This window comes from Meriones unguiculatus, chromosome 6 (assembly GCF_030254825.1).
Source record: "Meriones unguiculatus strain TT.TT164.6M chromosome 6, Bangor_MerUng_6.1, whole genome shotgun sequence".
NCBI lineage: Eukaryota > Metazoa > Chordata > Mammalia > Rodentia > Muridae > Meriones > Meriones unguiculatus.
Window position 1 is genome coordinate 117173685 of NC_083354.1, and position 25558 is coordinate 117199242.

At 41.8% G+C, this 25558-nt stretch overlaps 1 long non-coding RNA gene and 1 other non-coding gene across 2 annotated transcripts; one reads left to right on the forward strand and one right to left on the reverse strand.

The window, feature by feature from the left end:
- LOC132654756 (uncharacterized) lies at positions 1 to 23150 on the reverse strand. The gene is made up of 3 exons (XR_009592471.1): positions 21828 to 23150; positions 21260 to 21406; positions 1 to 1738 (listed from the first exon to the last, which is right to left on the reverse strand). It is a non-coding gene; the product is annotated as an uncharacterized LOC132654756 (long non-coding RNA).
- On the forward strand, positions 22516 to 22618 carry LOC132655051 (U6 spliceosomal RNA). The gene has a single exon (XR_009592633.1). It is a non-coding gene; the product is annotated as a U6 spliceosomal RNA (small nuclear RNA).
- Positions 23151 to 25558: the final 2408 nt, after the last annotated feature.

The window sequence follows — 25558 nt, forward strand, 5'->3', positions numbered from 1 at the left end:
TAACCAATCAATTCTTGCATATTATTTATTTGTGCCTTATATTCCCTTTTAAACTCTGCCTCCTTGGAAAGATCTTAGAGATTTTTTCATTTTTTTAAAGATTTATTTATTACTTATACAACATTCTGCCTGCACACCAGATCTTACTATAGATGGTTATGAGCCACCATGTGGTTGACTGGGAATTGAACTCAGGACCTTCAGAAGAACAGCGAGTGTTCTTAACCTCTGAGCCATCTCTCCAGCCCTGAGATTTTTCATTCTTATTCATTCTCCAACACCTGATTCAGTATCTTGCACATAGGGCTTCTTTTGTTTGTTTGTTTATTTGTTTTGTTTTTTGAGACAGGGTTTCTTCTGTGTAGCCCTGGCTGTCCTGGAACTCACAGAGATTGACCTGCTTTTGTCTCCCAAATGCTGGGATTAAAGGCATACACCACCACCTCTTGGCAAGATTTTTGTTTTGTTTTGTTTTTTTGGGTTTTTGTTTTGGTGCACATAGGAAATGTTAATACATCACATATAAACAAATGAGGAAGTAAAATAACAGCCTCTATGGTTACAAAGGATTCTGATGAAGCCTCTAGCACAAGATGAGAAGATGGAGGGCTGGTAGCATGGAAAGGCATGGAGATGATTAGTACTTGCTTGGATTGTGCGTTCTACTCTGTGTTGAATGCAGTGCTCTTCCTGGTGATGGATTTTACTCCTTGTAGAATGCAGCGCTCCCTCTGGGGATACTGATTTGGCATGGTGTGGTAGTTGCCTTTTCTTCATTTTTTTAATGCATCTATGTCCAAGGTTGCCAAGTTATTATCATATCGTCTTGGCTTTCGAGCTTATTCAGAGTAAGCAGATTCTAGGGGAAGGAAACTTACGTTCTCCTAGCAAATGAAACTGTCCAGAAACAGAAAAAGGCCATGTCATTGTTTCTAACGGGAGAATGACTTTTCAGGAGGGAATCTAGACCAAGGCTAGAAGACAGCTTGATGGCAGGTAAGGAGAGATTAATTCAGGGCTATAGAAATTGGCCCAATATCTCAGTCCCATAGATAACATCTACTGTCCTCCAGGGGCATTCTACTCCCAACTGCTGGAGAGTCCTGCTCCTTCTCTGCTGTCTTCCTGGAACCTGCAGGGCTGCCACTGCCAGCCTCACAGGGACCAAGACAGATTCTTGTCTCACTTTCTGCAATAATTCTAAAGCTCTGAAATGGGCTCTCATTCTTCTCGTACTCAGTGCTGTGAAGTTCTGTGTCTTCTCCAGACCTGAGTGAGATCACATTTGCCTCCCTGTGATCTGCATTCCTGTTTTCCTTTAGACTATGGTATGGTTGGCTGAGCAGCCAGAAGGTTATTCTTCAGAGAGAAAATCAGGCAAAGGGAACAGCAGACTTTTATTGTCACACAGGTCTTCATGGCTGGTAGTGTGTAGGGAGCTCCTGTGTCATGGTTCCCCACTTGTGGCTGTCTCCTTTGCAAAGAATAGGCAGAGATTTTCAGGATAGCTCTCATTGGCACACTCTGAAGTCATTTCCACACCAAGGAGTCTTGGCCCTTTCACTCTTTCATGGTCTTCTGCTTAGTCTTTCCTCTGAAGAGCACCTGTCTGGCGGCTTAGCAGAATGCCCCTTGGCCTACTGGGAAGACCGACGTGGGTGGTGATGGGAGGAGAACTCCATCCTGTGGCTCTTGTGTGGGGAGGACACAGCACTTTACAGCTCCAAGTTTGTGAGACCTGTGATGGTAATGGTGCATTGCAGACTTGAGTGAGTACTGAGTAAGAGAAATGTAAAAAGGGCATCGAGAAAGAGCCTGAGGAAACTAAGCTAGGGACAGTGGCAAATGTCTGTACTCCCAGTACAATGGAAGTCAAAGCAGGGGGATGATAAGTTTGAGGCCAGCCTGGGCTACAAAACCAAACCAAAAAACATAACAGCAAACCCAACCCCCTTAAACAAAATGGGTCAGCAAGGAGTTCTTGGGGAATAAAAATTCAAGCTGAAGCATAGAAGAAACAACAATAGGCAGTGCTGAGACTTTGTTTGTCTGAGACAAGCTGAGACAAGCTTTCTCTTGTAATCTGGGGAAACTGCCCCACATCTGCCTGGTTGCTTCTTATGGTGCAGCGATGGAAGCCAGGCCCTCTGTGTTAACTACTTACCTACTGATTAATAAAACCCTGTGACCAAGGGAGCACAAAGAAGGAAGAGTTTATTTGGCTTTGCTGTTTCAGAGGGATGAGTGGGCAGAGAACATGGTAACAAGCAGCAGACAATAACAGCTGGAGCAGAAGCTGAGGACTCACATCTTGATCCTCAAGCACAAAGTAGGGAGATCGAACTAGAACTTATGGGAGTTTCTTAAAACTCTCAAAGCCTGCCTTTAGTGACATACTTCTTTCATCAAAGTCAGATCTCCTAAGCCTCTCCAGTGCCATCAACTGGTGACCAGTTTTTCAAATGCCCAAGACTATGGGGGACGTCTCATTCAAACCTCACATGCTAGGCCGGACTTCTGATACGGAAGATGCATCCCACACCAAGATATATTTTTAAAGATATTATTATTTATGCATTATTACAACTCTGTGAGGTGAATGTCATAGCTATAGAGGTCAGAGAACAACTTTGTAGAGTTAGGTTTTTTGTTTTGTTTTTTTAAGACAGGATTTCTCTGTATAGCTATGCTGTTCCGAAACTCTCTTTGTAGACCAGGCTGGTCTCAAATGGAGAGATCCACCCACCTCTGCCTCCTGAGTGCTGGGACTGAAGGCATGCACCACCATGACTGGCTAGAGTTGTTTTGTTTTTTGTTTTTGTTTTTCCTTTTGCCCTTAGGTGGATTCTAGGATTGAACTCAGGTATGAGGCGCATAGAGCAAGCACTTGACCTACTAAGCCATCCATCCCACCAAGCCTCAGTTAGAGCTCTGTGTTGGTTTTGGACATGGTGATAATATAGCAGAATCATTTGTTGTCATTTTCAATGACAGTTATGTTCAGTGCCTTTCACTTTTGTTTTCCTTGTAGAAGCTTGAGCCTTAGATCTGAAAAGAAGCTTGGAGGTCCGGTGTTGATCCTTTCAGAGGAAGGACACCCTCAGGCTAGAAACATGCAGTTGGTGACCCAGGAAAGCTAGGCTTGAACCATGCCTGAACCAGTGCTCTGATGGTTCTGAGCAAGGCTCGCTTTGCCCTCCTTCGGGCCTATCTTCAAATACACTCTTGCTTCTCTACCTACCAAAATTGGTAATTTCTGGATCCCATTCATTCTGAGCCTTATGAATTTAAATTGCTTAATCTAAAAATCGTTAAATAACATTCTATCATGAATATAAACTCTTATTTAAAACATTGTTATATCAACTAATGTTGCGTCACACCTTGAGCCTTTTTCCAAGATCAAGCACATTACCATGTAGCACATTACAACCTAAGAGCTAATATTTATAGAAAACTTATTAAGTGTTAGGTATTTCATAGTGTGTATATATGTCTGGGTGTGTACACTTGTGCATGTGTGATATATATATACACATACATATTTAGTTCTTATATAACAGTATGTTAATGATTCAATGCGTGCTAACCTAGCTAATATTCATTGAAATTTATACTATAAATTTCAGACAGCACACAGCTATGGGGTTACAGACCCAAATCTAAATTTACATGTTGAATTTCTTGTCCTTATTACTGTTCTTATTTGGAAATAATGTCATCATGTGGAAGGAATTATAATTCCATATGACTGGTGTTCTTATAACACAGAGAAATTAAACACAGAGAAAGACATGCATGACCAAAATGATGGTGTGAAGCCAGGAGAAGTTAGACAGCTGCGCACTAAGGAGGTCTGGGGAGGCTCCTTCCCCTCGTAGCCACATGACACTTTGATATTGAACTTCTAGCTTCCAGAACTGTGAGAGGACACATTTCCATCATTTAGTCTTAGGGGACTCTGGTACTTGGCAATGGCAGTCTTAACAAATACAATGTTATGTATTTTAACATTCACAGTAAAATTTACTTGTTGAGACTTGGAAAAAGAAAAAAAAGTTAAGCCACCATTAGAGTGAAGCCATTATACTAACCCAAAATGTGGAACAGTCAACAAAGAAAGTGACAAAGCTGTTCCAGAAAAACGCTGCTCTGAGTTTTAAAGCAGAAAAAGCAAGTCAGAGGGGTTGGATGGAGAGCACAAGTGTCCTGCAAGGTGGTGGCAGACCACGTCTCACAGGCCGATTTTACTGACATCATGCTATAAGGAGGCCGGTTGTGAACAGCCTGTGAACAACTGTGAACCCTAACAACGGCAGAACTCAGCTACCGATGAGATGACGGTAAGGAACCATTAATTTTCCTGGGTTCGACAGTATCATAGTGGTCACATTAATATGCATATTCTAATTCGCCAGCAAGGTCAGATGGCAGGGTGCCTTGGGTTTGGTTGCTCTGGGTCTATGGCAGCTAGAGCACTGTGGCCGGGAACATGTGGCCTCGCACAGCTGTTTATCTCAAGGCATCCAGGTGTGGACAGGAAAATGGGATTAAGCAGATTTCAGAAGGGTCTGTTTCGGGGGTGATGTCAAGATGGCTCAGCTGTAAAATAACTTGCGGTTCTGGCTAAGGACCTAGGGACAAGCGTAGTTCAGTTCCTAGGACCCACATCAGGCAACTCCCAACCACCTCTCCCTCCCACTACAGTGTATTCAAGACCCTCTTCTAGCTTCTGTGGGTATCCATGAACATGGCACACACACACACACACACACACACACACACACACACTTTTTTTTTGTGGCCAGGTTATCAGATGTACTCTTATTTGAATCTAGGGCCTTGAGATGAAGTGTGGGCACAGGGGATCCGCTCCGGCTGCTCCTGGGAGATGCTCTGCTTTTGTGAACTTGTTCTTGACATTTGGGTTGTAGATGGAACACTCTTAGGCTAAGCTTTTCAGAAGCAGCCTGCATTGTCCATTAGGGCTGTCCATCGAGTTCAACTTAACAGTGATAAATCTCGCAGCCTCTAAGGGTCCTCACAAAGGTGGGTGTGGTGCGCTGATAGCAGGCATGATTGAGTGCTTTCCTGTGTCAAATATAGCTGTAATAGGCTGCAAACAGGCATTTGAGCTTTATACAAACTGATCTGGCCACTATCAGCTACTTTGACATTTTATACTAATACTTAAAATAAATCTAGAAACAGGAAAGAAAGTACAGAATTATTGTTTTAAGCAGCTTGTGAGAGCTTATCTTCAAAGTGACAGAGGTCCCATTGTATTTAGAGAGACTGCTCACTTCACTGGCATAAAGGTTAGTGGCCCGGACTTCATGGCTGCACGGAGCCAGTTTCCCACGTGAGCACTGAGGCCGCAGGGAGCAGGGAACTCACTGTCACCCTTGTTTATTCTTTTTTATGTGAGGACTGTCCCTTGTACCCAGAGGCACCAAACACTCTCACAAGCAATTTAGACATTCTCCTTAAAACAAATAAAGCCACCGTGATCTTTTTGTTGAGGACAGGCCACAGACTCGGAAAGGATCTTCACTTTTAAGCATGTTGCTCTTTACTTTGTATGTGGTATCTATGCATGTATGTGCTTCATATCTCAAAAGAAAAAAAAAAGATGGATCATGCTATTTTGAATTTCCCTATTGGCATAAGAATTCAAGGAGGAAGTATCCCTTGAAATGGAAAGCTGAGGTGTTAGGTTTTTTGTTTGTTTGTTTTGTTTTGTTTTTGTTTTTGTTTTGCTTGTTTATATTTTTGATGCGAAGTTTCTTAGGTCACCCAGGCTGACTATTGGCCCAAGGAAGATTACTCCAGTCAAGTAGGTGGGACTGCTGGTGTGTGCCAGGCATCTAAGACTTTTATTCATTGTATTATCTGCTTGTTTGCTATTGCTTATTATGCAGCATAGGGTGGCCTCAGACTCTCAATCCTCCTGCTTCAGCCTTCCTGTATCACCATGCCTGGCCCTAAGGATTTTTAAGATAGTGTAGAAAAATACTGTTACCCGGAGCCCATTACTAACATCCAGTGTAATTGTCTGGGATATGCGGGGGTGCGAAGAATTGGACATTAGTAGTGTCTGACACTCTTCTGAAGTGGTTCTGACAGGCAACAGAGGGGGCATCATTATTGATCCCCGTGATTCACCACAGAGGTGCTGCTTGAAATCTGGAAAGCAGGTTTGTGGGGCTCCCTGGAGAGGAGGGAGATGAGGCAGCCCAACTGGGTTTTCAAGTTCTTTATATCATCCATTAGGATTTGTTGGTATCCTTTACTGAAATAAATCTAAGAATGGATTTAATGCTCGATGCACCTATATGTTTGCAATTTTGGGATGATTTCTTTCTAGTCTTACCTCATAATTCAAAGAAGTTTTCCTCTACAAATGTATGTTTTTTAATTTTTATCTCTGGAAACCTCTTTATTCCTTACTCAAAGCCATTGTGTCTATATTTGGCTCTATAGAGGACTATAGGTTAGAGAGATGGCTCAGCAGTTAAAGAGCACTGTCTGCTCTTCCAGAGGGGCCAGGTTCAGTTTCCAGCACCACTCCAGTTCCAGGGAATTTGACACCTTCTTCTGGCCTCCACGGATACTAGGTACACACAAGATGTGCAGATATACATTCAGGCAAAACACGCACACACATAAAATAAAATAATGAAAAATGCAAAGGCTGGAGGCTGATGCTTATGTTCATCCTGTAAAGATGAAACAGGGCTTGAAAGTAGTGCAGCAAAGACAGCTCAGAGCAGAACTGATGTAACCCACTGTCTGGAGAACACTTTCGGATGGCATTTGTAAAAATGAGAAAGGTAGTTACCTTTTTAATTATAACAGTCTCAATTTTTCAAGGAAAAGTTTTCAAAAACACTTTCTAGTATCTAATCCGTCCAAGACAAGGTTATAGAAAGCATGTGCCCAGTATTTTCTGAGATTGTCCTATTTTGACCTTTCTGCTTTTTTAGTCAAACAAAACATAAACAGAACCCAGAAATGTCAATATTTTGGTATCTGAACACTATTCCTCAGACTGTCAAAAGAGGATGAAAGTATTGTTCGTTAGCTACAGTTAGAATTTGGTTGGAGAAGATCATAAGCCTATAGGCACCTCCAAGGCACATGTACAATTTCTTCAGGGCTCTAAGCTGTTTTAAAGGGTCCCTGATCCTTCTGTTCTGTCCCCTCACACCTGGGAGGAGTGGCTCCTGAAAGCGTAGTGACATCACTTTTTACAACCCCCAAGGTTACTGGTCTCATCAGTGGCCTAACTAGCAAGTCTTGCTAAGCCACACCAGGGTGTGTTTGTTTGTTTGTTTGTTTGTTTAAGTAAGCAAGACCAAAACCAAACAACCTAGATTCCAGAATTAAGTTTATCTGTACAAGCAGTATTGGAGCACACTGGGCCCTGCAGACGTCAGCCCAGGGATCATCCTCGGCCCTCACTGCCACTTTGGCAGACTGAGGTCTTTACTTTGGAGCTGTCACGGGTCCTGCACACCTTTGGGAACCTGAGCCATCATGCTGCAGACTAAGCCTGAGTTTTGGCTTCGGTCTTTGGTAGACAGAACCCAAGAATCTTGGTAATGTGGGCATGGGCAGAACTCCTAAGCTTGGTGATGTAAGCAAGACTGTCAAGATGATGCCTTGTGGAATCTTGAGGTAAGCTTTTTTGGGCATTTATGAAGGTCTTGGTAGACTTGCCACACACCCTCATGGCCTTGGCATTTTGGCCTGCCTCTTCTGCAGGACTTTTCTTGTGCTTCCTGACAAAAAGCATCTTCTTATCTTCTTCAGGAACTCAGTATCTATCTTCTTAAGTGATTCATCTTTGTGGTGGGGTTTCTTTCCTTTACAAATGTCTTTATAATGTGTATTAATTATACAGAAAAACATGTGTCATGGAGCTAGAGAGATGGTGCAGCAGTCAAGATCATTGACTATTCTTCCAGAGGACCCAAGTTCCATTCTCAGCAACCACATGGCAGCTCACAACTGTTTGTAACTCCAGGATCTCACACCTTCACACATACATGCAGGTAAAATACCGATGCACATAAAATAAAAATAAATAGATTATTTTTAATAAACTGGTTTCATATATTTAATGTATTTTGATATTCTCCCCAATTACACCATTTTGTATTACTCCCATTTCTGTAAATCTTCTGAAATAACCTCCTTCCCTTTTTCTTTTTTCATCCTTCTCTCCCCCTCCTTCCTTCTGCCCATCCCTTCCTCCCTTCGTTCTCTCTCTCTGTCTCTCTCTGTTTCTTTTCTTCCCATTAAAGTCTCAATAGGGCTGTTTACAGGAAGGTGTACATCTTACTACTGACTATACCACTGAAGAAAATCTTTCTTCCACCCCCATCAACTGTTACCTACACGTAAGAATTCAGGAAGAGGCGGGTTCCATGAACTCCCTCCTCCTTCTATTACATGGCTTTATTGGGACTAGTCTTGTGGAGATGTTATGCAGGTAGTCATAGCTGCTGCGAGTTCAAGAATGTACCATAGCTAGAAGTCAACACATCCCATACCTCTCCCACCCCCCTTCGGCTTTTACATTTTTCTCCTCTTTCTTCTTTGATGTTCCCCAGGCCTCAGAGTTGGTAATATGCAAGTCCCATTTATGGCTGGGCACTCAACAGTCCCTTATTCTCTGTATTTTTACCACTTTGAATCTCTTCAGTCACCACTGACCACAACGAAAGGGAGCTTATTCAATCAAAGATTAAAGCAGCCTATTCTAAATTAAATAACTATACACATAGTTATTTAAAGACAATTTGCTAGACGGATTTTGTCAGTTTAGCAAGCAACAGCAGTAGCTTCCCCACGAGGGCCTAGATCCTTTCCAGCCACAGGCTCTGAGTAGGTTGATGTACCAGGTGTGATTTCCCTCCTGTGAGAAGGCAGGACATCAAATCCTATCAGTAAGTAATTGGTTGCCCTCAAACAGACTTATCACTATTGTATGACTGACATATCTTATTTGGCTGGTGGGTATTGTTGCATACAAGGTCTCTAGCTGAGCAAGACTATAGATGACAATTTTTCCCCAACAGCTTTTATGTAATCTTTTGGTACTATGATTCCTAGCCAGCAAAAGAGAAATTTCCAGATTAGTTCCAGCTTGATTTTTCTGTGTCCTGAGGCCAAAAGTGTTTAGTCTTCAGCAATAAGGCCTTACTGTTTGGTTATAGCAACCAACATTCGTCTGTTTTGTTTGGGGGCCTTTAGCCTCCCTGACCAACCAGCCATCCTGACATTGGGACCACCAAATCCATCCCTAGCATTAATATGTTTATTTTTACAATCTATGGCTTCTTTGAGCAGCTTCATCTATATACCTCCAAACTACTTTTACTTTTATTTATTGATGAACTTACCAAGCATCAGATGTCCTTATGAGTTTTTCATACATTATTAATTTTGGTTAATTAATAGGTTGCCCCTTTCCTCTCCCTTCCCCTCTCCCATCTGTCTGAACCCCTCTCCTAACCCTTTGTACCACCAATGTTCTTTCAACATTTATATCACATGTCTTCTACAAAACCCCTTCCTCAAAGAATCCTTATTCCCGTCTCATGGCCCGTTTTACTCTCTGAGGCTCTACACACATTAACTCAAACACAAATGTACATATATAAGTTAGAAGCTATGGTCCACATATGTACAAGGACATATGTAGTTTATCTTTTGGAACCTGAGTTAATTTGCTTGATGTAATATTTTCCAGTTCCACCTATTTTTGTGAAAAATTTATAATTTCATTTTTAAACAGCTGAATAAAATTTCATTGTGTGTATATATCATCTTTTTATTTTCCACTTATCTGTTGGTTCCATTTTCTTGCCATTGTCAATAGAACCACAACAAACACTGGATGTATAAATAAAACGGTAGTGAAATTACAGATTCCCTTGTGCTGTGCCCAGGAGTGATAAACCTGAGTCATAGTCATTCTGTTTTTAGATTTTTAAGGAACTTTTACACTAATTACCACAGTGGCTACACCAGTTCATTCTTCCATTAACAGTAAATGAAGCTTCCTATTTCCCCGTATCCTCACCCGCATTTGTTGTGGTTTTCTTGATAATATCCATTCTGTCTGAGGTAAGAGAGACTCTCAAAAATAATCTTTTAAAAAAGATTATTTATTTAGTTACTTTACTTCTTTATTGTGTGTGTGTGTGTGTGTGTGTGTGTGTGTGTGTGTGTGTAGGTCCAAGGACAACTCATGGGAATTGGGTCATTCCTTCTACAATGTAGGTCCTGAGGATCAAACTCTAGTGGACTCAGGTCACCAGGCTTGGTGGCCTTTACCTGCTGAGCCATTTTGCTGTTCCTCCAAGTGGTTTAGGTTTACATGCTCTAGATATTCATCATCTGCTACATGTACAGCTGGCACAGACTCTCTCCCATTGTCTAGTTGTCTCTTTACTCAATTAATTGTTTTCTTGTTGTACAAAACCTTGTTCATTTCCTGAGGTCCCTTTTGTCAGTTGCAAGGTCCCCTTATGCAAGAGGATTCCTGTTCAGAAATTCCATGCTCCCTGCCCCATCTTGAAGCGTTCTCCTGACTTTTTCCTTCCCCTGTATTAGAGTGTCAGGTCTCATTCTGGTGCTTGGATGCATCTGGAGTTGATTTTGTGCCGAGCAACAAAGTCTAGTTACATTCTTCTACATGTATCTAGATTTCCCAGCATCATTTGTTGAAGATGTGGTAGTCTCTCCTCCACAAAAATGTGTATTTTTGGCATCTTTTTGAAAAACAAAATCAGAAGACTGTAGCTTCATACGTTCATTTCTAGATTCTGTTCCATTCCATCAATCCACACACATCTGTTTTTGTACCAGTTCCATTCTAAGGGCTCTGTAGTATGATTTGAACTCAGGGATGGTGATAGTGATGGTGGTTTACCAGTGACAAAAAGTGTAATTTCCATGACAAGTGATGTTATTTCTTAGATTTATTCCAATTGTATGATCACCTGTAGTACTCCAACTGCCTCAGACCAGAAAAGGGATAGCGCAGGCTGCATTTGAAACTCTTGTCCCACTGTTCCCTCATTGTGCCCTTTGATCAAATCATCTTCTGGCTCTTCTGAATCTCATTCTTCCCTACCCCCACCCACTTCTATGTGCACTGAACCATTACTATGTTTAGATTAGACTCTGTTGCTAACTTTACTATGTCTTGCATGGTCCTTCTTTGTGTGTGTGTATGTGTGCTCATTCTCTGTTCTACTGGCCAGCCATTGGTTTTCAAACATGGTGTCACTCAAGTCAATGGATGGCTGAGATCTGACTCCATCCAGTTGTCCTTATGTAATCAGTTTGCATGCAACCTGAGTGTGGGGACTATTTTAAGCTTTTTAAATTTATTTACTTATTTGTCATTTGTTAAATCCCTACCATGCCCTTAGAAACCTTCATTTTTACAGTTAAAAGATTATGAACTCAGGGATGGAGAGATGCCTCAGCAGCTGAGAGCACTAGTTGCTCTTCCAGAAGACCAGGTCAATTCCCAGCACCCACATGGCAGCTCACAACTGTATGTAACTCCAGTTCCAGGGGATCTGACATCCTCACATAGATACACATACAGGCAAAACATCAGTGTACATTAAACAAATTAAAAAATAAATCTTAAAAAGATTACAAACTCTCCATGTTTCTGTTTTTATGCCTGTTTGCACATGGGCTAAATTTTAGTTCATCTTAACTTATTGATTTAATCACATTATTATTTTGTTTCAGTTTATAACTTTTTTCATTTTAATGAAAATAGATTCATTGCTCATACACTATATCTTGGTTACAATTTCCTCTCTCTCTACTCCACTTCCTCCCTGCTTCCACTCCCCTCTATAACCACTCTCTGTCTCTCATTAGAAAAGAACAGGCTTCTAAGAGAGAATTACCACATATGACAAAATAAAATATAATAGGATAAAATGAAAACCATCACAATGAGACTAGACAAGGAAACCCAACAGAAGGAAAGAGCCCTAAGAAACATCACAAGAATCAGAGACTCACTCATTCACACACCCAGAAGTCCAATTAAAAATACTAAGCTAGGGCTGGAGAGATGGCTTAAAGGTTAAGAGCACTGTCTGCTCTTCCAAAGGTCATGAGTTCAATTCCCAGCCACCACATGGTGGCTCATAACCAACTATAATGTGAACTGATTCCCTCTTCTGGCAGGTGTAAATGCAGATAGAACACTCATATATATAAAATAAACAAATCTTTTAAAAAATACTAAGCTAAAAGCTATAATATGCATACCTGGTGTATACTTGTGTTGGACCTGCTCTTGCTGCTTCAGTCTCTGTGAGTTCATAGGAGCCTTGCTTAATGATTCAGAGGGTCTTATTTTCTTGATGTCCTTCATCCTCCCTGGCTCCTCCACTCTTTCTGCTTCCCACATGCAAAGTGTGTGTGAGACGTAATAAGCTTTCTTTCTTTCTTTTTTTTTTTTTTAATGTGTGTGTCTGTGCATGTGTGGACCTGCAGAGTCCAGAAAAAGGTGCCAGATCTCTTGAACAGCTACTGGAGCCTTCCCATATGGGCTCTAGAAACCAAACTCAGTTCATTTGAAGGAACACTACTACTTATTAATTAACAAACCAGCTCTCTACCCACAAATGTGGGGATTTTAATGTACAGCTAGGTTGAAGAACTTCTGCTCAGATTTTCTGGACTTCTCAGTGAAGAGTCTAAAAGCCAGAGGGGCCTAGACAGATGTCTTGCACAAGCTAAGAGATCACAGACTACTATACTCAGCAAAACTTTTAATTACCATAAATGGACAAAAGAAGATATTGAATGACAAAGTCAAATTTAAACAATATCCATAAATCCAGTTCTACAGAAGGTAGCAGAAGGAAAAGTCAAAGCCAAGAAAATTAACTACACCCATAAAAACACAGGAAATAAATACCAGCAAAACCAAAAGAAGGGTAACACACACACAACCACCACCACCACTGAAATAACAGGAATTAACAATCATTGGTCATTGATATCTCTCAATATAAATAATTGCAATTCCCCAGTAAAAAGATAAAGACTAACAGAATGGATGCAAAAACAGGATCCATCATTCTGTTGCATGCATGAAACACAGTTCAACATCCAAGACATTTCTTTAGAGTAAAGGGTTGGAAACGATTTCCCAAGCGAATGGACCTAAGAAACAAGCTGCTGTAGCCATTCTAATATCTAACAAAATATATTTTAAATCAAAATTAAAAGAGATAGGGAAAGATACTTCACAGTCATAGGAAAGATCCACCACAGTGATCTTTCAATTCTTAACATCTATGCCCCAAACACAAAGGTGCCCACTTTTGTAAAGGAAACACTACCAGAGCTTTAATCACATATTGAACCTCATACATGGAGAGTGGGTGATTTTAATTCCCTATTTTCACCGAGGGACAGGTCATCCCAACAAAAACTAAACAGATGGTACAAACCAACTGAACCTAACAGATATCTACAGAACATTATGCCCAAACACAAAAGAATACACCTTCTTCTCAGCACCTCATGGAATATTTTCAAAACTGACTACATACTTGGTCACAAAGAAAGTCTCAATAGATACAAGAAAATAAAAAACAAAAACAAACAACAACAACAACAACAACAACAAACCCAACATGTATTCTATCAGATCACCACAGATTAAAACTGAATTTAAACAACAAAAGAAACAACAGAAAGCCTATAAACTCATGGAAACTGAGAAGCTCTCTACTGAAGAACTGAGTCAGTGCAGAAATAAAGAAAGAAATTAATGACTTCCTAGAATTCAATAAAAATGATTGCACAACATACCCAATCTTATGGAACACAACAAAAGCATGCTAACAGTGAAGTTCATAGACCTAAGTGCCTTCATAAAGAAATTAGAGAGATCTAAGACTAGCCAATTAATAGCACACCTGAAAACTCTAGGACAAAAAGAAGAAAGCTCACCCACGGGAAGTAAATGGCAGGAAATAATCAAACTCGGGGAGGAAATCAATAAAACAGAAACACAGAGAACAATACAAAGAATCAATGAAACAAAGAATTGGTTCTTTGAGAAAATCAACAAAATAGACGAACCTTTATCAAGGACATAACAAACAGAATGAGCAAAACCAAAGAATCATTAGGTCATACTTTAAAAGCCTATACTCCACAAAATTGGAAAAGCTAAAAGAAATGGATAATTTTCTCAATAAATACCACTTACCAAAGTTAAATCAAGATCAGACAAACAATTTAAATAGACCTATAACCCCTAAGGAAATAAAAATAATTGGAAGTCTCCCAATCACAGGAGACCTGGCCCTGCCCTCCACCAGCTGTAGCATTCGGGAGAACAGGTCCTACATCTCATGTAGGCAGCACAGTAGAACTGACCCTGGCATCAGGGGTGCTGGTGAGCTGGCCCTGAGGGCATGAGCATGAGAGAACTGTCCACACCTCTTGTCCACTGTGGGGTGGCATGGGAGAGGAAGAGATATCCTCTCCTCTTGCTCCTGGCCTCCTTCAGCAGACCAGAGAGCTGGCCTTGATGATGAGAGTGGGAGATCTGGTCCTGTCCCTCACTAGCTGCAGCATTCAGGAGAGAGGGCTCTTTACCTCTCCTGGACCACACAATAGAGTTGGCTGTGGTGGCAAAGGCTTCTGTAAGCTGGCCCCAAGGGTGTGAGAATAAGAGAGCTGCTCCTTGCTGGCTGTGGCATTTGGTGAGCTAGCAGGGACAGTGCTGGAGAGCTTGTCCTGGTGGAGTAGGTGCAGGCTGACCAACTCAGTAGCCTCCCAGGCCCAAAACCAGGGCTTTAAGTTGGCTAACCCTAACATCTACCCCATCTATTATCTGTTGGAGTTTGTGAAAGAGCCATTCATGCAGATCTCAAGCTGCAGAATCTCCAAGACACAGACCAACAACAGGATATCCAAGAAGAGTCCTGGTGAGGATCCAGTATTGAAAGCATAGTAGAAGCCAGAAGCCTTGAACCAGACTAATGTCACATTGAAATGAATATTTGCAAGTGAAGATGTGTGGACAAAAGGGTATACTGTGGGACACATTATGACACACTCTAGCTTCCATGGTGAAATTATTTTTCATACTATCTTCACAAGGATGAAGGGAAGATTGGGATGGGGAGATGAGTGGGCTTGTGGTGCACCATATGAAATTCACAAAGAATAAAAAAGTAAAACAAAAATTTTGATATCATCTCATTTTTTAACCTTTTTCTAATTTTGAAATATGTATTCAGAAAAAATTATATGTAGCTATATAATTAATGACTAAAAAGGAAAACCCGACATTCATACTCAAGTGGAGATACTTGCAGTATCAGAAGCTCCTGTAAGGTTCTTCCTACATAAACGTATCCTTCCCGAATTATCACTTTATTGCCAGTGTCTCTACTTGTAAACAGTGTAAGTTGGCTTCATGTGATTATTGAAATATATGCTCTTGTGTTTAAAATCCCAAAGCTACAGAAAAGTATCCAAGTGGTACAATGAACTTTTTCACACTCTTTAGCTAGATTCCCAATTTTAGTGTTTTATTATTTTTCTTTTGTGTCTTAGTTTCTACATATGTATATATGACGTGTATGTACATGCACATATGTGTGTATATATTTGCTGAATCATTGAAATAAATGTGAAACCCTGAAAAAAAAAAGTCTCCCAACCAAAAATAAAAGCCCAGGGCCAGATGGTTTTAGTGCAGTATTTGCCAACTTTCAAAAAATAACTAATACCAATACTCCTCAAATTATTCCACAAAATAGAAACAGAAAGAACATTGTCAAAATCATTCTGAAGCCACAGTCACCCTGATACCCAAGCTACACAAAGACTCAACAAAGAAAGAGAATTTCAGACCAATTTCCCTCATGAACATAAATTAAAAAAAAAAAAGCTCAAGAAAATATAAACTGTATCTAAGAACACATAAAAATAATCATCCACCATGATCAAGTAGCTTCATTACAGACATGCAGAGATGGTTCAACATAGAAAAATTAGTTAATGTAATTTATCATATAAACAAACTGAAAAAACAAAACAAAAACCAGTACATGATCATCTCATTAGATGCTGGAAAAGCCTTTGACAAAATCCAATACCATTCATAATGAAAGTCTTGAAGAGATCAGGGATATAAAAGATATACCTAAACATAATAAAGGCAGTTTATAGCAAGCTTATAGCCAACATCAAATTAAATAAAGAAAAACTCAAAGTAATTCCACTAAAATCAGAAACAAGACAAGGCTGTCCAGTCTCTCCATATCTATTCAATATAGTAAGTTCTAGCTGGAGCAATAAGATAACTGAAGAAGATCAAGGGGATATAAATTGTAAAGGAAGTATCATTATATGCAGATAATATGATACTCTACATTAGTGACCCAAAAAATTTCACCAGGGAACTCAAACAGCTGATAAACACCTTTAGTGAAGTGTCTGGATACAAGATTAACTCAGAAAAATTAATAGCCTTCCTATCTACAAATGAAAAATGGCCTGAGAAAGAAATCAGGGAAACAACACCCTTCACAATAGCCACAAATAATATAAAATATCTTGGGGTGATTCTAGCCAAGCAAGTGAAAGACTTGTATGGCAAGAACTTAAAGTCTTTAAAGAAAGACACTGAAGAAGATATCAGAGGATGGAAAAATCTCCCGTGCTCATGGATCGATAAGATTAACATAGTAAAAATGGCCATCTTACCAAAAGCAATCTAGAGATTCAATGCAATTCCCATAAGTATTTGAAGATAATTCTTTACAAACCTTGAAAGAACAATTCTTAACTTCATATGGAGAAACAAACACCAAGGACAGCTAAAACAACCCTGTACAATAAAAGAACTTCTGGAGGTGTTACTATCCCTGATTTCAAGTCCTACTACAGAACTATAGTAATGAATCCATATGGTATTGGCATAAAAACAGAGAGGTTGATCAGTGGAATTGAATAGAAGATCCACATATAAATCAACACACCTATAGACACCTTATTTTTGACAAAGAAGCCAAAATTATACAATGGGGGAAAGTATCTTCAACAAATGGTGCTGGCCTAATAGATGTCAGCATATAGAAGAATGCAAACAAATCCATATCTGTCACTCTGCATAAAACCCAAGTCCAGGTGGATCACAGACCTCAACATGAATCTAGACACACTGAATCTGATAGAAGAAAAAGTGGGGAATAGCCTTGAACACTTTGGCAGAGGAGACGACTTCCTGGATAGAACACCAATAACATAGGCATTAAGAACAACAGTTAATAAACGGGACCTCATAAAACTTAAAAGCTGCTGTAAGGCAAAGGACAGCATCAATAGGACCAACTGGCAGCCTATAGGATGGGAAAAATTTTCACCAGTCTCACATCTGACAGAGAGTTAATAGCCAAAATATTTAAAGGACCCAAGAAACCAGGCATCAACAAACCAAATAATCCATTTTAAAAATGGGGTACAGATTTAAATGGAATTCTCAACAGAGGAATCTCTAATGACTGAGAAGCACTTAAAGGAATGTTCAATATTCTTTTATATTATGGAAATGCAAATCAAAACTACTTTGAGATTCCATCTTACACCTGTCAGAATGGCTAAGATCAAAACCCACAAGTGATAGCTCATGCTGGTGAGGATGTAGAGGAAGGGGAACACTCCTCCATTGATGGTGGGAGTGAAAACATGTGCAGCCGTTATGGAAATCAATATGGTGGTTCCCCAGAAAATTGGGAATCTATCTACCCCACGACCCAGCTATACCACTCTTGGTCATATAACCAAACGATGCTTCATCTGAGTATAAGGACACTAGCTCAACCGTGTTCATTTGAAGCTTTGTTCAGAATAGCCAGAAACTGGAAACAACCTAGACGTCTCTCAACCAAAGAGTAGATTAAAAAAATGTGGAACAGTTACACCATGAAGTGTAGGTCAGCTTCTAAAAACAATGACATCATGGAATTTGCAGGCAAATGTATGGAACTAGAAACAATAATTCTGAGTGAGGTAACCCTGACCCACAAAGACAAACATGGTATATACTCACTTTTAAGAGATATTAGCTGTAAAGGAAAGGATAGCCATGCTACAATCCTCAGACCCAGATAGGCTAAGTAATAAGGAGAGCCAAATGGAGATACATGGATCTCCCTTGAAAGGGGAAATAGGATAGATTTTGTGGGTGGACAGTGGGTGGGTGGGGATGGGAATAGGAGGGAGCAGGCAGCGGGGGGAAGACAGAGGGAGAGAGTACTGGGAGAAATGACTGGAACTGTAGGACGATGCAGAAAACCAGTGCAGTGGAAACTCCTTGGAATCTTTGAGAATAAGCCTAGCAAGATATTCTGCTAACGGGGAATATGGAGCCTGAACTGGCCATCTTCTATAACAAGGTAAGGCTCTTAGCAGTGGAACGGACACATCAACCCAGACACAAATCCTTCAACCTACAGTCTGTCCTGCCTGCAAGATGTGCTGGAGTAAACATGACGAAGACCTTGTGTGAATGGCCAACCAATGACTGGTCTAATTTGAGGCCCATGCTACAATAGGGAACCTATACCTGACACTTTCTGGATGGCCAGAAACCAGAGTCAGCACAGCCCAGAGACCCAGGATAGAACCAAACACAACTGGACAAAAAGAACAAAAACAAAACAAAACAAGTCAATGAAATGATTACTAATGATATTCTGCTATATCAGTGCCTAGACCAATTGTCTGTCATTACAGGGTCACCATTCAGCAACTGATGGAGCAGATGCTGAGACCCACAGTCAAATACTAGGCAGAGCCAGGGGAACTCTGCAGAAGACAGGGAAGAAGGATTGTAGGAGCCAGAGGCATAGAGGACACCAGAACCAGAGGACACCTCAAGAACATAGCCCACAAAATCAACTAAGCAGGGCCCACAGGGGCTCACAGAGACTGAAATGTATCCTGTACACGGTCTGAGCTAGGTCCTTTGCATATACCTTATGTTCTATAGCTCATGTTGTGAAGGTTGGTGTTCTTCTGGGACTCCCAACAGTGGGGGTGGGGTGACTGACTCTTTTGCCTATACTTGGGACCCTTTTTCTCCTACTGGGTCACCTTCTTCACAAAATGGGGGTTTTGTGCCTATTCTTACTCTAACTTGTTAGGCCATGTTAGGTGGATATCCCTGGGAGGCGTGGATCTGGGGGAGAGGAGAAAGGTTGAGGGAGGGACTAGAAGGAGTGCAGAGAGGGCAAACTGCACTTGGGGATGTAATGTATGAGAGAAAAAGAAAAAAAAAAAGAGCTGATGAAGGTGGCTCAAAGTCAAAGTACTTAGAGCCAAGCCTGATGACCTGAGTTTAATCTTCAGAATTCACATGGTGGAAGGAGAGAAAAATCTCTAAAAAATTGTCCTCTGACCTCCTTGGGCACACACATTTGTGTGTGTGTGTGTGTGTGCACATATAATGAAAGTACCAGGCCTGACCCCCTCCCCCAAAAGTCATCAGTCCCAGGAACTAGGCCATAGGTTACCAATTCCAGGAATAAGAAAAGCATAAAATTCTCTACCCAAGGAACTGCCTGAGGATAACCACGAGAATGGGAAGGTATCTTATCTTAGGGTGGGGCATCTGTGCTGGGCAGCCCACAGACCTAACATTCCTTCGGTCTATAGATAGCTCACTCAACATTAGTTATGCTAGTTAGCCAATCACTTTGTAACAAGCTTGCCCTTGCTGAATATCATCCAGTTGTGTAGCTACTAAGCTGGGAATTCCGGGTTCTTGCTCAAACCCCAAATAAAAACCCTGCCATGTAGCTGCTCGGGGCTCTCCTCTCTGATCCACTGCGTTAGTGATAGTCTTTGCTCTTGCATATGTGGTTGGGCTCCCGGTGTTCTTTGGGGACCTTAAGATCTGGGCACAATAATATATGTATGTATATTTACATACAATTATATAAGCATAGTGTGCACATGCACATATAAATGTAATTAAAAAAATAACTAAAATTATATCCAGGATTCATGCTTTATGGATAGCAGAATGTTCTGCGTGAAGACTGCTTCTTAATCTACTCACAGTAGGAAGTGCTAGGTGACAGGCAGGCCTGTGCCTCCACTGGGTCACTCATTCACCTCTGGCTTTAGAACACATGGTCAGACTAGGGTGGGTTCTTATTGGATCACAGCATTATCCTGCTAGCCTCCTGGCTTATAAACTATCAGGGAGCTCACTGTCACATGGAATTAGTCTGCCTTTAAAGTGGCTATGGCTCAGGTGGCCACACTGAACAACCCAGGCTCATCCCAGTCCACATTTCAACCAAGTGCCTTTGAGGTGGCCAGTCTCAGGCTTCTCATGAAGCAGAGAGTGACCCAGGTGCGGCCTTTGAGGTGGCCAGTCTCAGGCTTCTCATGAAGCAGAGAGTGACCCAGGTGCGGTCACATCACAGTTCAGAGGGTGGACTTTGATTAGCTGGCCTCTCACACTGACACCACCTGATGAGCCAGGACAATGCTTAATAAAGTTTACTCCAGCAACCTTCAACTGGGCCCAGAGTGTACCCAGATAAGCTGGGGAACATTCTTAACCTGCTCCCCACCCCCAGCACCTGCAAAGAAGTTACTGTAAGATTAGAAAAGCTAATTACATCTGATAGAGTGATTGACAGCACATTGTTTGAAGAGAGGGCTTACTCGGCCCTATTGTGAGGAGGTTAATGGAAGCCCAGGCCACTGGTCTCTCACCTCCAACAGAATAAAATCTGTTTGCACTAGAGTGTTTGGAGAGCAGCTGACAGTCCTCAGCCCCACCACACCCTAGCTGAGTACTCAGTTCTCTCCTGCCCCTCTCCTTGAGCCTCTCTCCCTAGCATATGCCTCGCTCAGCACTGACTTCACTTTATTAACATTTGATTCACTCAGTAGACGGAAAGACCCTTAAGAGACAGGGACTTAATTGCTTTGTATTCCCGGAATCGAGTTCTGCCTTGTGCCTCCACTTCTGCCTTGTGTTTCCACTTTTGCAGACCTGACTTAAGTTCAGAGAAACTCTGGGTGCACCAGGGTAATCTTTGAGGTCTCAGGGTGGGTTGATCATTTACTAGAACCTCCTGAAAGGGTGGAGAAAGAGAGGGAGTTAACACAGAGGTAGAAAAAAAAAGCACTAGGGTTGAGAGATATGACTGACCAGAAACAGAAGAGATCATCCAATTCAGACTCTGTTTCTCAGTTTTGATGACATCATGGGGAAGGATCATGACTCCACATTTGTCTGTTGTGCCTTGAGGAGAGTTTCATGTGACATTTGGTCCGGAATAGTACATATGTTTCTGTTCTTTTACAATCAGGAAAGAATATGACACTTCAATAGCCTAAGAGGTTGGTATAGATTAAGACTTGGCACCTAAGAACTTTAAAGAAATGCACCACAAAGATGTACACATAAAAATAAGGCAACTTATGTTGTCAAATTCTTAATACATTTTAGAAAAGGTCACAGTCTTGTTATCCAAAATTAAGTTTGGATAAAAAAATGCTCATTGTGACCCCCCCCCCCCCCAGCAACTTCTCCACTTCCCTTAGGTTTTGTCAACTTTTCATCCCAGAACTTAGATTCAGGGGCCTCGATGCAAGGCTTAAGATCTCAGTGCCAAAGACACTGGGGAATAGCCCAAGGAGGGAAGACACAGGCGCTGCAAGTATGGGGAGCTGGGCTTAGGGGCAAGTGTGACCAGACAGGGAGAGGCCAAGTATACCTGTCAGCAGATCCTGAAAGCCTGTGGCATGTGTGCAGATTCAATCCATCTTGCCATCGATGATTCAAACAAGCAGAGGACTTCCTCTTATAAAACACCTTTGCCTCTAACCAGTCTCTGTTTCTCGACAAATCCCAATGAGAACTAGTCCACAGATACTGTCTGCATTTTACAGTTGGAGGGAGAGGTGCATAGGATAGTTTGCCAGCAAGCCCAAGGGCAGCTGGAGAAGTGGGATGCCAGGGTAATTCCTCCTTTCCAAAGGGACTGACTTAAGGGACTCGAGGCATCCTTCTACACCTGGTACTCCTGTCGGGCAAGCATTCTCACTGTGCGGCATTAGGAGAGTGATCTCTATCAAGATCCTCCAACCCAGACAGGAAGAAGAGACAGAGAACACAGAGCATTCAGGCAGCCCCAAGAGCCACCTCCTGCTCTGCCGAGACTGTCGACAGGCGCTGTTCAGGAGCCTGGTGCAAGTCATCACCTGCTTCTGCTAGGAAGAGACAGTCACGGAGAGTAGATGATTTCCAGGTGAGACTGTTATCCAGTGCCTCCTAAATAACCATTTACGATGAGCTCCTTACCATTCTTCCACAGATAGAGCAAGTACAAGATCTCATATGACCCAGAAATAAAAAACTACAACTGGTAGCCACAGGCTTAGGAATCAAAAATCCATTCAGTGATGCTCACTGTGCAGCATATATAATAAAATTGAGACGATACAGAGATTAGCATGTCTCTTGCTCAAGGATGACATGTAAATTCAGGAAGCATTAAAAATAAAATCCATGCAGTGATTACTACCCATTTCTGGTTTAGCTAAGCAAAACCAACCTCTTGCAAGTAATTGAAGGTGATCTCTAAGTTCCTTTTAAAATTATGGAGAATTCAAGCCATCACAGAGAATACAAACCCTCCGGCACCTTCTGTCAGTGCTCTGTATCCTTGTAGCTCCAAACGTGGCTTTGCAGGGAGGCAGGAGGCTTGCGCAGGCAGCTCCACGGTCTGCTTTCCTGGTGCCATCTTTCTGTAAACAAGTGCTGCAGTCTTTGTATTTAATCAAAATCAGAGCACAGACAGAGGTTTCCAACCTCCCTAAAGCCGGTCAAGGCTTCTGCGATGTGCGGCGGCGGCCCCGGTGGCCCAGACATGATGTGTGCGCAGAGCAGTCCACAGGAGGATGGCTCAACTCTGCAGGCTCTAAGTGAAGCGAGAGACCTGGAACTCTCGTTTGCATCTGCCACAATGGGACATTGTCAGGCCTGGGCTCTGCCGAACAATGGCTTTGATAGGACATAATACCCATTGAGAAGGACAGCTTTGCACCCTGGTTCTTCAGGCAGCCCGGCTGCCTTTCCACTTGTTCCAGCTGTGCGTGCTCACGTGCATGTGCGCATGTGTGGGTTCAATTATTGGGCCTGCCTGCCATCCCCCACGACTTCAGATCTTTTTCGCACTTCCGGTGATTCTAGGTTGGCTTTGCTTGATGAAATGCCGTGACTATGCGCACAGTAGGTCTTTTTACATTCCTCTGTAGTAGGTCATATTGTTTAAAATGAAGGCGTCCCCACCTTCTACCTACACAGATGAGCATAGCCTCTTGTTCATAAGCAACAGATTCATCCTCTAAAGCGTCAGTGGTTCACAGCAAAGCTTTTCCTGGTTACAATGAGGAGTATGTTGTGATCTCAAGGCAGGTCAGCGTCAGTATGCTTGCTCCCCATTTTCTCCAAGCTCCTACAAGACACTAGGCCAAACAATTGACTGACCTCCCAGGGGAACATACTGAAACCATCCTGAGTTCTCCAAAGAATTTGATCTACCAGAGAGGAAAGGCTCATTAAAAGGCTTTTAGCATAGACCTGAATACAGTATTAATATCCAGTGCTATAAATTTTTACAAGATCATTTAATTTTGTAGTTATTCCATAGGGTGATATGTGAACTGTACTGTTGGATTTTGACCCATTTTAATGCCACATGACCTCGTCTCAGCTTGATCACACCTGCAGGGAATTTATTCTTTAAGCACAGCCTTACTCATCAACTGTATGTGAATTTAAAACTTTTTGCCCATTTTTCAGGAGTGTGATGGTTTTAACATTTTCCCCACACAGATGAGAACAGTTATTTTTAAGCAATGTGTGGGCTGGGGGTGTCTTCAGTCCCGCTTTCCTACATTTCGTGGTAGAGTCACTGCACTGCTCTCCCTCCAGCTTTAGCTTCTGTTCACCTTGGCATGTCAGTCTTCTAGCAGAGGCAATCAGTGCATGGTGGGTGGAGTTCCATCTGGAAGGACAATGGAGGAGCCTCTCCGTGCTTTTCTGCACAGCTGTCAGAACTGCTCCTTGTTGAACTTAGGGTGTGGTTGGAAGCTTGTCCTCCCTCTTGTTCACTTCCCTTCACATCTGGCCAGGACCCTCCAGTGCTTTGGACAGGACAGGCTGAGAGGATGGTAGTCACAACAGACACACATTAGTACTTGGACCTTTGGTGCCTTCCTAAGGAGCCTGGCAGATGCAGGATCGGCTTCTCCCCTCCTGTGAGATGCAGAGGTGGACGTTCCCTCCGGCCTTATGGGAGGAAACAGTGAGCAAAGACATCCAGGATGTATCACAATACTTGAGCAAAGTGCTTTGGGTGAGAACTGCCTCCAGGTTCACACTGTACTCAATGTTTGATTTTTCTTTTTCTTTTTTTTTTTCTGAGACAGGGTTTCTCTGTGTAGCCTTTTCTGTCCTGGACTAGCTTCGTAGATCAAGCTGGCCTCGAACTCACAGCGATCCACCTGCCTCTGGCTCCCTGAGTGCTGGGATTACAGGCTCGCGCCATCATGACCGCCTTGCTTGATTCTGTTTGAACTACCACTGGCCCCTGGGTTTGCTTGTACACACTGTGTGAGACATTAGATGAATATGTAAACAAGCATTACATCTCCAACCTCAGATAACCACTTTGTGGTTTTCCTTTCTTTTATATAAATCGGGAGGAGGGATATGGAGAGAAGAAGAGGAGACGCAGAGAAGAGGGGAAGTTCTATGTGGTTGGAACTGGGGTTTCTTGATGTAGTTTATGAAAGCTGGGTAGTGAGAGCAGGAAGGATAGTCTTCCCCAGGGAGGAGCACGCCAGTTTGTTATCCAATACTAAATACCCCTGAAAAGCATACATACAGAAAAGCATTATACAGATTGAGCAGGTTGTGGTTATATATTTATGAATATATACGCCATATATATGAATATAACAATAATTTTTTAAAATGGCCATGAATTTGAAAAAGAGTTAGGGTCATGTAGAAGGGGAAATGATGTAACTATACTATAACCTCAAAAACAAAAACAAAAACAAAAAGGTCAATTGATACAAAAGGAAAGAAATCCTGGGCTGCAAACTAGGCATGGCAGATAATACGTGCATGTGTGCAATACTGTAAGCCCTCTCTAAGGAGGCTGAGGCAGACTTGAGGCCAGCCTGGGCTACATAAGGAGACCTGTCCGGGGAAAAGAAGCTGAGCTGGATGTTGGCATTAGTTTCTGGCATGGAAATATTTGCATTCATTTAGGATATTAATTTAATAAATAATAGTAACTTTTTGCTTGTTTCAAATGCACCACCACTGCAGTGCCTGTATCGAAGGCCTTGTTTGGTTTGTATTACAGTTTAGTGATACAAACCAACTTGGCCAGTGGGTCTGCTTTTTAGTTTCTCTCTCTCTCTTTTTTTT